This window comes from Haliotis rubra, unplaced genomic scaffold (assembly GCF_003918875.1).
Source record: "Haliotis rubra isolate DU_JTF1 unplaced genomic scaffold, ASM391887v1 Scf694, whole genome shotgun sequence".
In the NCBI taxonomy this organism is placed as follows: domain Eukaryota; kingdom Metazoa; phylum Mollusca; class Gastropoda; order Lepetellida; family Haliotidae; genus Haliotis; species Haliotis rubra.
The window spans coordinates 498,365-509,707 of NW_025767406.1; positions in this window are offsets into that span (position 1 = coordinate 498,365).

Consider the following 11,343-nt stretch of genomic DNA (forward strand, 5'->3'; position numbering starts at 1 on the left):
TTAAGAAGATTAAGGCATTGTTTAGGTACGTATTTCAAAAATCTAAAGTAGAGAAGGTATGTTTTCATGGAGATTAAAATCTTATTGTAGTATTTCAAAAGGTTTAAAATCACCTGTAATTGATATGATGTCCCGCATATTTTCATTCCTTTTCTATACCACGAGACAAACAAGCCTCTGTCACCAAATGGTACAAAGTTCAAAATTGGTAGACAAATAAAGTCTCCGATGTTTTCAATATGGTTTCTATTAATACAAGAGTAACATACTAAGGCATCTTTCCAAAAGTAATTTTTAATGTTTTGGGAGTATAATAGTAATTTTTCACGTTGAAAGTTAAATGGATCAATGTCCCCAAAAGGCGATAATGATTCAAATGCTATGTGCTGCCATAATCCTTTTTGCTGTGAATAGTCTTTTGATCCATTTGATCTTCAGATAGTTGCAGAAAGATATGATATCTATCATTTTCAGACCCCATTTATTAACATATTCCTTTTTGATTGCACCAATTTTAACATTATTCTCAACAATCACAAACTGATTACCGCCTCGTCATCCATTTTCTGTCAACTGAACTTCATTTCAAGGCGCATTTTAGTCATGTAGTGTTTTTATTACATCTGACAAGATCTGGTGTTTGTTGAATGGTTGGTAATTGATGCTGTTGATGGTAAATAATAAACCGTAAAAGAATAAAAAAATATTTTCTTTTGGTACCTCTACATGTTCAACCATCTGTCTCTGAACTGTACTTGCTTACCTTCAGGAGTCTGAGACAATAACAAACACATGGCCTTGTGTAATATATTTATTATTTAGAGGGTATTCTTGTGATTTAATTTAACCGATCATTAATCGATGATTGATCGGTTGGGCCAATCCGATTGTAACTGATGATCGATTATGAAATTACAATCAATTCCCACCACTAGCGCTGGGTAGCAGCATAATGGTGAACATCTTGGAATTATCTTCCATTTGTAGCCGGATTTGTTCAAGATTTACAACGCGGGACGCCATCTTGGCTCGCCAGGCGTGACTGCTCTAAAGTGGTCACGCATGTATCAGCAGGTACGCGAGACCTCGTTTTCGTTCAGCAGCGGATATTCGCGAATACTCACAGGTATTCGTTCTGTTGAACACGCCTCTGGTGATCAATGGGTGTTGTCTAATATCTAAGTGACGTCAATTGTGCATGCATCACGTGGTCCATCTCTTGTCCGCTTATTCTCGAATTCGTTTCATACTGCGCCTACGGTATCGTTTCACTATACGTCAACTCGATGTTTATCTATGCTATTCTCTGACTTTTACCGTTAATCCGTATTTCACACCACCCCTTTGATGAACGACCAAAAATACATTCATACCATCATTAACTGGCCCTGGCAGCTAGCGTTCCACAATTCTCCATGACCCAAGCTGATCAGAAGTTCAGGACATCCTTGCATAACCAGATGTTGTGACGTTCATTATAAGCTGTACTAAGTAAGCAACGTGCGTGACATCCCGAGCTCACACCAACTTACCTCCCCATGAGTTACAAGAAGACAATCATCCTCACGGAAGTCAATAAATACAAAGTTATCCTTTTAGACAGACAGACATTTTATTTCAGTAATGTAGGCCATTGACCCATAATACCACATAGTGCATATATAAAGACTGACTGACTGAGGTTCTACGCCGCTTTTAGCAATATTCCAGTAACATCACGGCGGGGACACCAGAAATGGGCTTCACACATTGTACCCATGTGGGATTCGAACCCGGGTTTTCGGCGTGACGAGCCAACGCTTTAACCACTAGGCTACCCCACCGCCCCGCATATATAAAGAATACATACATGCTGGATATAGGATAACGATTGGAATACAGGGTCAATTAGTTGTAGTAGTGGGTTTACTTCTTAGTTTTAATACAGTGGAGGGAATGTCGTTAATGTTTTTAGATAATTTATGTTGTTACAAGTAATTAAACGCACAAAAGTTTCAATTGTTGGAGGGTGGGTCTGGTGGGTTGTGAAACACTTATTTATAATAATAAGGGTTTGACATCAAGCAAAGAACGTTAAAAAACGTTGTTTCGGGTACTGTAATACGTTTGGACACAACGGTGGTTATTTATTTTACTTTATGGACTTTTATAACAATTTAAAAAACACAAAAACTTTATTTCTGGGACTAAATGTGAGTATCTTTGGAAATGATAATTTTAGTCCATGGGATTTATGGATATTTGATGAAGACTATGTGTTTCAACAGAGTACAGCAGCCTATCTTGTTCCATGTAATTACAATAATAAGTGTTTGACATCGAGCAAAGAATCATTAAAAAACATTGCTTCAGGGACTGTATACATTTGGAATACAACTGTGGTTATTTATTTTACTTTATGACTAAACTGTTTGTATCAATGTTTAATGCAGAAGGAATATTTGCTGTAACCGAGACACCTGGTTCTTTGGTTAATAATGATGTATACAATATTGTGCAGCACTATCTCCAGACCCTGTTCGAATACTAGAGAATAAATCTATGTTATAAACACCCATCGCAGCAACGGTATCCTCCCATTTGTCAGACATCCCAATAGTCAGACAGGTTAAAACAGCTAATCCCCTGCCTGTTACCTCTTAATGAAATAGGAATGGCCCATAAAATAAATAACAGAACAGAACTTTATTACTCTCATGCCGATATCAGCATATGAGGTACAAAGGAAAAATAAATATTATGGAGGAATAGTAGTTAGCCGGAAGATTTTACAATTTGCATGATATATTTACAGAATTTACTGAGATGATTTTTCATAACAGATATCTTTTTACATGTAAAGAGTGATTTGATTTTGAACATATTTGGTCTGATTATAAAGGAAGCTGGTGTATGCATTGATCTTTCTTTTCTAAAATATTTGCATTTAAGAATATGATGAAACTCATCACCCACATCATTCATACAACATAATTTACATTTTCTTTCATTTATTGGTATGGTATTCCATCTTCCTTCTTCAACTGGTAAATGGTGGGATGAAGTACGAAACTGGAGTAAGGGGATAACTTTGTTAAACGGTAGGGACGTTAGATAATTTTCAAATACAAATTGAGATTTCAAAAGGGAATGGAATTTTCCACCTCTGAGCCCCTGAGTATGAAGATTACATAGAATAGAATAAAAGATTGAAGATAACTTAGATGAATTGTTTGTAAACAATTTAGAACAAAAAGTTAACTTACGAGTTTTAACATCAACAGAAAGTGGGACTCTACCTCATTCATCATAAAGCATATACAGTGGGGTACATTTCTTTACAGGTAATAATTTGAAAAGAACATTTTCTGTCAAACAAAACTCCAACATATTTATACACAATAACAGTTTTCCTTCGTTCAACGCCCGGAGAGCGGAAGGTCGCGGGTTCGATCCCTGACCGCGTCATACCAAATGACGTTAAAATATGGTACTTGTTGGTCCCTGCCTGGCGCTCAGCATTAATGGGTACAACAGGGACTGGTTGGCTCGGAGTCAGTATAATGTGTCTGAGTGGGGGTATTCATGCTTAACTGCGGCATGGTATCTCAGTGGGCTAGCACGATAAAACCAGCTTAAGTCTGGGCTAGTACAAGCAGCCGCACATACACATACACACGCATGCACGTCGTCATATGAGCGAAATATTCTCAAGCGCGACGTAAAACCCAATTTCACCTCACCTCACCTTAGGGGACATTCCCATTTATATAGTATGACCAAAAAGTATTGAGAATTTTAGGAATATGTTTAATTGGATTTCTAGTATAAGCAACCTTGACCAGCTATCAAGTGCTTGGTTCATTCAAGAGAGACAACCCCGTTAATCCTTTTTCATTAGTTTGTGAAGAGTTATCCCCCTTTGTTTACTTGCTAGCAGACGACATTTTCAGTGATCCTCAGTATGGATGATTTAGAGAAGGGGAAGTTGATTTTAGAGTATTATAACAAGGACATCAGATCAGCTAAAGTAATTTCAAGTAGAACAGGCATCCCTTTGTCCATTGTTTATCATGTTTTGAAAAATATTGCAAATGGATATGGCATTGAGCACCAGGGAGGCGCAGGTAGGCCCAGAAAATTGACTGTCGGTGACAGGAGGCGGCTTGGTATTCTTGTTTCTAAAAACAAACGAAAGAGTTTAGAAAACTTAAGGCTGGATATGATTGATAGAGGAACTGTGGCTGTATGTAAGGGGACAATTAGAACTGAGCTGCATGCAATGGGTTGGCAGAAACGTCGAGGAATTCCATCACCGATCATGAAACCTGAACAAAAGGAGCGAAGGTTGAACTGGTGCTTACAGCATAGAAATTTTAACTGGGACAATGTGATTTTCTCAGATGAAAGTTCTGTGTGGCTGTTTCCTAATACACTGAAATTCTGGACCCAACAAACTGAAAAACCTTTGTATCAGCGCCCAAAGTACAGTCCGAAATTTAACGTGTGGGGTGGCATATCTGTGTTAGGGGCAACGCCCCTCTGTGTATTTGAAGGGAATATGAACAGTGAGCGGTACACAGATATTCTCGAGGGACATTTACTTCCATCTGCTCACGTGTTCTATGGAATTTTTTGGATTTTCCAGCAGGACAACGACCCAAAACATCGTTCAAAGCATTCACAGGCCTGGTTTTGGACCCAAAATATGACATTATTAGATTGGCCAAGCTATAGCCCTGACCTAAATCCAATAGAAAATGTTTGGGGACTTATGAAGGAAAGTGTCAATAAGAAAAATCTGACAAATATTGCTGAAATGAAAGAAGAGGTGGTCCGATATTGGGACAGCATGGACCACGACTTTCTAACTTCTTTGATCAGTAGTATGCCCCGCCACATTGAAGCCTGCATTGCTGCCCATGGTGACTTGACAAAATAGTAACTGTTCACCTGTCTTTGAATCTGGAGTTATGTTCTGCTAATATTCACATTTAATACGTGAGTAATGAGTGAAAAAATAAAATACAATCTTTAAATTCTCAATAATTTCTGGTTGTACTGTATATGGGTGTTGCTCTAATTAATCCCTTGTCCAGTGTCTGACTATTGGGATGTCTAACTAATGGGACGTCTAACTAATGGGAGTGAAGCACAGCAACAGTGACCTATCATTAAAGATGTATTCACTTATGCTTGGTGAAAAGTAGTAAATGCTGGTTCTGGTTTCATAAGTTTAATTTATAGGTTCAGGTATCAAATACAGCTGCATAGCATCAAGGTGTCAGCCCCATTCCTCACTCAAGAGCACATGTTGTACATCCTACATGGCCTCCAGATACAAAAAGTCGGATTCAAGGGTGGAAGGTTATATTCCCTACAGTTACTGGGTGGATTATGAAAAGGTATCATGGAGCGGAATCGGATTCACAAATTACTTCTCTTTAATACGCCCCCAAATTTTGTCACAAAATTTGAAATAATAGACGAAGAAATTCTTAATTCCAAACTACAAGTCTTTCATCATTTTGAAACAAAAGACAACTGGAAATTTCAGCTTTTAGTCTCTGAGCTGATACTCAAAAAATGAAAACTCTTTAGTCATGTATGTCATCTTGACATTATTATAGGTAATCTTTCAACATTGATAGTCTTTCAGCATTTGAGTCACTCATTGTCCAGATCTAAGGCAGCTTTACCAGTCTGGATACTGGTCTCCGATAGTCTTGTTCCCCACTTGACGCTGGCAGAGCGCACTCTTGAACTCTGAACTCTGGAACCACTGAACACGTCAGTGACTCGTCCAACCAACCACTTGGCACGTATCTGCTGGGGTCCAACGATCATAACTACATCACCTCTTTTACATTGTCCTGATCTTTCTGCCATTTACCACGACACACCGTAGTGGATGGCAGATATCTACGTATGAAGGTCTTCCAAAACTGATCTGCCAGTATCTGACTATGCCTCCAGCGCTTCTTCCCAAGTAATTCATCTCCTCAGGATAAACTACCTGAGGGAGTGACGCATCACATCTTCCAAGCAAGAGTGAATTGGGGTGATAGGGTCAACATCAGCTATATCACTCGACACGTAACCTAGAGGTTTTGAATTCAGGATGGAGGCAATTGTTCTAAGGACTGTTCTAAGCACAGGTTCTGTGACGGTTTGCTCCCCTAATATGGCATACAGTCCCTGTTTCACTGACCTTATCTCCCGCTCCCACAGGCCTCCGAAATGTGGAGCATATGGCGGGTTGTACCAAAATCGGATTCTCTGTGAGGACAGCTGGCTGGTAATCTCAGGATTCATTGCAGTGAATGCATCGTGAAGTTCGCTCTCTCCACCTTTAAAGTTAGTGCCACAGTCTGAGAGTAGCTCATATGGTTTACCATGATGTGCGATGAATCTTCTCACTGCCATCAGGAAAGCGTCCGAGTCCATACTTTCCAGGAGATCAAGATAAACTGCCCTAGTCGTCATACATTTAAAGATTACTCCCCATCTTTTATCCTGTCGACGACCCAGTTTTATCCTCATAGGCCCAAAGCAGTCAACTCCAGTGGAGTAAAAGGCTGGTTTATGTAGGCGAAGTCTCGCTATTGGCAAATCTGCCATCTTGGGCAACTTTGGGCTTGCTCGTAGCTTCTGGCATCTCGATGCACTTCCTTTGGTGTTTCCGGACTGCTTCTCGACCTCAAAGGATCCACACCTTTCTGCGTAGTTCTGCAAGTAGTCTTCAGGCCCATAATGGTGAAGTCTAGCATCAAAATCCTTGATCATAAGCTTCGGGATTGTGCGGATTTGGGTCTAACACAACTGGATGCTTGGCATTTTCCGGTATTTCTTCTCTGCTAGCCTCAGTCTGCCGCCTACTCTGATGATATCATTCTCCGCATCATACTCTTGTGCTAATTCTATCAACCTGCTCGTTGAGAGAATAGACTTTCCTGACGTCAGTGCTACTAGTTCCTGTGGAAGGTCTCTTCCTGTACCTTATGTAATAGCACAGTTTCGGCAAGTTCCATACAGTCTACTGTGACTTGTGTGGTATCAACAGCCGCCCGATCAAGGCAACGTGCAGTTGCTTTGACTAATGACTCAAATGTAGAGTGCTTCGAAACGTTCTGGTGGTTCACCACTCTTGCTCGACACACAACTGTCTTTCTCAGTTCTGTTTCAGACTTCATGGTGATTTTATCACTTAACGTAGGAGGATATGAGGGCCACTCATCAGAGGGACTCAAGGAGGAAGAACGGACCACTTCTCCATCTGGAATCAACGCACAGTTCATGTAGGAATTAACCTCTTGTGATGTCATCGGCTTGGTTTCTTTGTGTTGACATAGGACCAATTGTCAACTGGAGTCAATGACTGATCTCGGTGACACGAGTGCCAACATACACCTTATAGTGGCAGGAGTCAGACTGTAAACCATTTGAGAACTGTTGTAGAATCACTCCAGAGGTAGGTATCACTGATAGGTAGGCTCAGTTCCTTTGCTTAAGGTATCAGCAAGTTAGTTCCGGTCAGAGCTGCACACAGCCCAGTCTTGGCATTGAGATCTGTTTCATAGGAGCAACACGGCTCCGTGCAGCTACAAAGCTCAGGCAGGCATCATCATTTTGGTTCACAGTTTTGAGGTAAGCTACCGAGCCATAAACTCGTTCTGACGCATCACAGAAGACATGAAGTTGTTTGTGGGTTCTTTGTGGTATCAAAATCAGGAGGTACATAGCAGCGTGGCATGTGAACTTCAGAGATTCTGCTAAGCTCCGATTCCCATTGTGTGAATTTTTCTCTAAGTTCTCCATTGCTGATCTCATCTTCCCAGGTTCTCTTGATTTCCACATGTCTTGGATCAATACCTTGGCACGGCAATGAATGGTGTCAGGTATCCAATGGGATCATATTGCGGCAAGAACTTGATATACTGCTTTCATGTTCAGTGTGTCATAGGAGACAGATCGGTATTTGTAGGACAGTGAATCAGAGTCACATTTCCAACAGAGGCCAAGAGCAGCTTCATCTGCATTATCCTGATTCAGGGGTCGACCAGAGTTCGAAGGAGGTTGATTTAGCCTCGCCAGGCAGGTCAGCTAACACTTCAGGTACATTGATGCCCATTGGCGGATGTTGAATCCACCTTCTTGTAAAACACGTCTCAGATTTGTGACCAGTTCTTTTGCTTTCACTGGATCTATTAAACTGTCAAGACAGTTGTCGACATAAAAGGCTTCCTTCACACACCTGGTGACTTCTGGGAATTGTTCTTGTGCGGTGATGGCGTGCTTCAGCAGTGCGTATGTTGCTGCAAGTGGTATTCGAATGGCAAAACTTGCCACTGGTATATGGTAGGTTCAATGTCAGTATTCATGTGTCGCCAAATGAATCTCAGTAATAGCTGGTCTTTAGGCAGGAGTCGAACTTGGTGAAACATAGCTTTTATGTCACCTGAGATAGCAATCTTGTTTCTTCGGAATCTCAACAACACACCTAGTAGAGAAGATCCAAGAGTGGGGCCTGGTATCAGTTGCTTGTTAAGACTTTCTCCCTTGTACTCATAAGAACAATTGAAAACGAGACGAGATTTCCCATTATGCTCCACAATATGGTGTGGAATGAACCATGATTCCTCAGACTTATTTGCTTCGTCCCTCTGATCGCTCTGACGTAGTTGGAATTGTCAAGTTTCTGATCTCATTGTTGTGAATTGTGGACAATTCTGGTTTGTTCAGATGGTGTTTTTCTGTTCGTTTTCAGGGCTTGACATCACAGCTTCTTTGCCTTCATGAAGGGTAGTAGCGTTGTTCCGTCGAAGTAGTGGAGTGGCATAGTGGATCTCATCATCAACTGTCATTTTGACTGTTTCACTATCCAGGATAGACAAGGCCTGTTTGTCCTCCCTTTGACCTAATGACCTGCTTGCTTGAATAGGGTAATGTATCCATTTTCCACAGGTTCTCAACATGATGCATCAATTTCTCACTGTCCCTGGGCAGGCTTGTGAGAAAACAAGTAGTATGGGCGTTACTGACTGGCAACTGAGTGGGTCCCTGTACTGCCCATCCAAACTTGGTAGGCACTGCGACCGGTGTAGCCTGGAGGGCCAAACTTGACCGGCTCAACTGGAAGAATGAGGTTGGCATTATCAGAGCCAATTAGAATGGTTGGACATACATTGTGTATGTCGGGAAGGGCTGAACCTTGAGATGAGGGTACTCTTTGAAGGGAATCAACATCATAGGAGTATTCAGACAGGGCAATATGGTCAGAAGTATACACATCTCGCATTGTGAATCTCTCATTTGGCTGATTACGCGGGAAATGTCAAAACTCATAGAATGGCCATGGCAGTCAAAAGTTCCACGCCGGATTGTAGACAGAAGAATGCTGGTAGGTGTCCTCGATAACTCAAGCTGATTTGCTGTAGACGAAATAATCATTGTCCCTCATGGACCCATCGTCAAGAATAGCATAAGTCTGAAAACTGCAGGTAGGACCATGGAGAATGACTGGTACTATCTTCACTATGATGCTTGCTGGATTGGTTGGCTGATCCACAAAAGTTGCTTGACTTTGGTATGCTTGAAACTCTCTTTGATGTGATTGTTTGCATCATGTAGTATGGTGAGGTGAAGTTTGTTACATTTCATGCACAACTTCTTCAGGTTACACTGTTTAGCAGTATGCGCACGTCCACAGTTCCAACACCTGCGCTATCTCTCTCATCCAGTTGACAACTTCACGCACAGATAGTTTCTGGAAGTCCGAGCATGTGCTAATGTGATGCTGTTTGTTGCAGTAAGCACAATATCCTGTTCGTTGGTTCCTTCTTCCTCCATCACTGTTATGGCTAGCCTGTTGATCTAACTTTGGAGGTATTTGAATTGAAGACTGAGGTGGGCATCTGTGGTAAACTCCTCATTACTGGAGTCGATGTATCTCGTACAGGCTTTGAGGCTTGATACAAACTGGCTGCCTTATGAGCAATCTTCTTGGCCCGAGCTTTCAGCTTCAACCAATCCGAGAAGTGAAGAAGATTGTAGGTCCTGTCCTTATCCAGACTCAGAATACCCTTTGTTCAGGCAGTATTCAATCAATCCATCCCGGTTGGTTTGTGGCAGTTTACTTAAAAGACGATCTACATGCGACCCACATCTAAGTTCAAAACCGTTGTCACCCACAAGGGAACGAAGCATTCCAACAAGTGTATGTACAGAAAGAGCGAGATTTTCAAATGTGTCAAAGTCATTGCATCTCACAGTAGGAAGGTTCATGATCATGGCTAGTTCACTTTGGACCAACTGTCTTGGCTGACCATACGTTTCTTTTTTAGAGCTTGCATAGCACTAGTATAGGGCTTCAAGTCATACAAGAAAGCCTCGGCAAGGCGCCTTGAGAACCACCCAATCTATCCAGCAACACCTGAAACTTAAACTGCTCTGACAAATGGACGTGGCTATCTACAATACTGTCAAAAGCCATCTTGAGGGTAGCAAAGTCTCTCTCCTTACCATTAACAAACGATGGAAGTGTAGGCTGGGGATTCCGTAGGATGAGGAAACTAATCGTTCTGTCATGTAATGTTGATTAGGAGGCTGTGGCTCTTGGTGGGAAAAAAGCTTTGCTGAGTATTGAGTCAAACCTTGGGGAACGTGTCACATGCTGGACTTGAGGAAGTAAACCGGAATTAGATGGCAAATCGCCAGGTGTATGAGTGTAATTGTCAACAAGTCCAGTCTGGGTTCCACGTTGAGGATTGATCTCATTACTCAATTCATTATCTGAAGTAAGGATGTAAAACACCGCTGCGTTTGGGTCCAGCAGAGACTCGTGAGACAACGACAGCTCAGTTTTAGGTGTCACAATGGCAGAGTTATGATCAAGCAACTAATCAACCAGTTCTACTTCTGCTAACATCCCTCTGCTTGACGTACCTGCCTCTTACGGGAGATTTCCATCTGAAAACGCCTCTTTCTTCAAAGCTTTCCTTTCTTGCATCTGTGCCTGAATTCTAGCATGAATTATATCTTCCTCTGCCCTCTTTGTGCCTCAGAAGCCTCATCTTCTACTCTAGCTATCAAAACATCTAAGTGTCTATCTTCACTTTGTCTACGTCTTCAACTCCTCTAATTCAGCACGTTTTCTTAATTTTTCAAGCTTTGCAGTTTGCTGTCCTGATAGACTGCTTATAACAGTGGTAAGACTGTTTGAAGAGTGTTTACTCACATTTGAACTTCCAGACCGATGTGAAGACTGAGATTTTCTTTGACACTCTAGTTGACTTCTGTGACATTAGACTGAGTCCTCCCACTGCTCCTAAATCCTCTTCCAATCTTTCAGTATGAACACTCTTG